The sequence below is a fragment of the Panthera uncia genome, chromosome B4, assembly GCF_023721935.1.
Source record: "Panthera uncia isolate 11264 chromosome B4, Puncia_PCG_1.0, whole genome shotgun sequence".
NCBI classification, from domain to species: domain Eukaryota; kingdom Metazoa; phylum Chordata; class Mammalia; order Carnivora; family Felidae; genus Panthera; species Panthera uncia.
The window spans coordinates 79569937-79572179 of record NC_064809.1 but is presented as its reverse complement, the minus strand read 5'-3'; the positions used below and the strand labels follow the sequence as shown (position 1 = coordinate 79572179).

The 2243-nt window shown below is 34.2% G+C and overlaps 1 pseudogene; it reads right to left on the bottom strand.

Moving 5' to 3' along the window:
* Positions 1–719: 719 nt before the first annotated feature.
* LOC125919858 (olfactory receptor 6C2-like) lies at positions 720–1687 on the bottom strand (annotated as a pseudogene).
* Between the last annotated feature and the right edge of the window lie 556 nt (positions 1688–2243).

Sequence of the window (2243 nt, the reverse complement as noted above, 5' to 3'; positions counted from 1 at the left end):
AGTTAGATTGGAAGATTGGGAGAACACTTAAAATCAACTATTTTTTACAAGTCCAAGAAAATAGAAGATAAGCTATGTATCTCCTTGTTTGGTTTGCATTTGTTTTATTTTTCTGCATTTCAATTTTGTTTGTGAGATTAGAAGTGAAGTCAGGCTTACATTTAATAGAAAATTGTCATCATGTTATCTGATTGGGATCTTGCACTGAAAGGGGTTTGTTTGAGGGGAAGGAGGTTAAAGGAGTAAATTCATGTGATGAAAGGTATTAATTTTGGGTGCATTATATGTTAGAGAAAGTTAACCTAAATAGAGACCAGATTACTAGAGTGTATTATCCTAAACGAAATAAGTCAGTCAGAGAAAGACAAATACCATATGATTTCACTCATATGTGGAATTTAAGAAACAAAACAGATGAACATAGGGGAAGGGAAGGAAAAGTAAGATAAAAGCAGAGAGGGAGGAAAACCATAAGAGCCTCTTAACTGTAAGAGAGCAAACTGAGATTTGCTGGAGGGGAGATGGGTATTAAGGAGGGCACTTGTGATGAGCACTAGGTGTTGTATGTAAGTGATGAATCCCTAAATTCTCCTAAAATCATTACTAAACTGTATGTTAACTAACTTGAATTTCAAAAAAACTTGAAAAAACAAACAAAAAAAACCCCTTATTAACTTAAAAAAAAGAGACAAACAGATTTAGAGCTTAATGGTTTATGCTTAGCTTGTTACTTTATTTCTGGGCTTGAATATTCTCTTACTTTTCGATACCAATGCAATTTTTTTGAAAGAATCACTGAAGGCTTGTCTCACTTGCTTGTTTCTCAGAGTGTAAATGAATGGGTTCAACATGGGAGCTATGGACGTCATTAGCACTGTCACACCCTTATTAATAGTCACTGATTCCTTTGCTGAAGGATTGACATAGATGAAGATACAACTTCCATAGGTGATGGAAACCACAATCATGTGAGAAGAACAGGTGGAAAAGGCTCTTTTCCTTTGTTGGGTAGAGGGGAATTGTAGAATGGTCTTGATGATATAAATGTAAGATTGAAGAACACACACAAGGGTCAGAATGAAGGTCAGCACAGCACAGACAATAACCAACTGCTCTATGAGCCATGTGTCTGAACATGAAATCTTCAAGATTGGAGATGCATCACAGAAAAAATAATCAATGACATTTGAATCACAGAATTTCAAATTGAGGAACAAAGTGGTGGGAGTATGATCAACAAGCCAGCCATCCAACAGCAGAGGATGAGCCTCTTGCACACTCTGTTGTTCATGATGGTTACATACTGCAGGGGTTTGCAGATGGCCACATAGCGATCATAAGACATGGCAGCCAAGAGAAAAAATTCTGTTACTCCAAAAACATCGGTAAAAAACACTTGAATAACACAAATATTATATGTAATTGACCTGTCACCTGTTGCTATGTTGTATAAATATCTAGGGATACAAGCAGATGTAAAAGAAATTTCTAATAAGGCAAAATTCTGTAGGAAAAAGTACATGGGTGTTTTAAGGTGAGAGTCTACTAAAGTGAGGGATATGATGGTCAGATTCCCAGTTACACTCAATATGTAAGTGAGAAATAGAAACATAAAAATCGGAATCTGAAGTTGAGGGTCATCTGTCAGGCCCAATAGGATGAAGATTGTTACTGTGTGATTTTTCATCATTGACTACTGAATTTCATTCAATTTCATGTAAAATTTAGAGATATTTTATTTGAATAGAGTGGGATCAAAGCTAGATGGGAATAAACAGTGACTATTAGAGCATACTAATTAACATGTCGTTTCTTCTATAAATTAGTAACTGATATATTAATACTCTGGCTCCCCAAGCCTTTATTTTATTTTATTTATTTTATTTTATTATTTTGTCAGTTTTGTGATAGATTTTTAAACATTAACAAAATTATTCTGCCACCTCATTTTGCTTTCTTTTACAGTTTCAATCTATAGCCAAGAATGGATTTTCTCATGTAATTAGATATGACCCATATTGTAGGTGAACAAAACTATGATTTCCTCTTATATCTGACATTTCTTCTTTATTTCAAAAGTGAATATTTAAATTTAAAATTTGCTTTGTCTTTTCTTGAGGATTTGCTCATGACAAAATTTAAATGTATAACAACCAATCGTGGTTCCATCAGGCATTGCTGATCCATCTGTGGCTTGTTGCCACAATAACCAAGCATATGTCTGTTTTGTTTTGTGTTTTAAC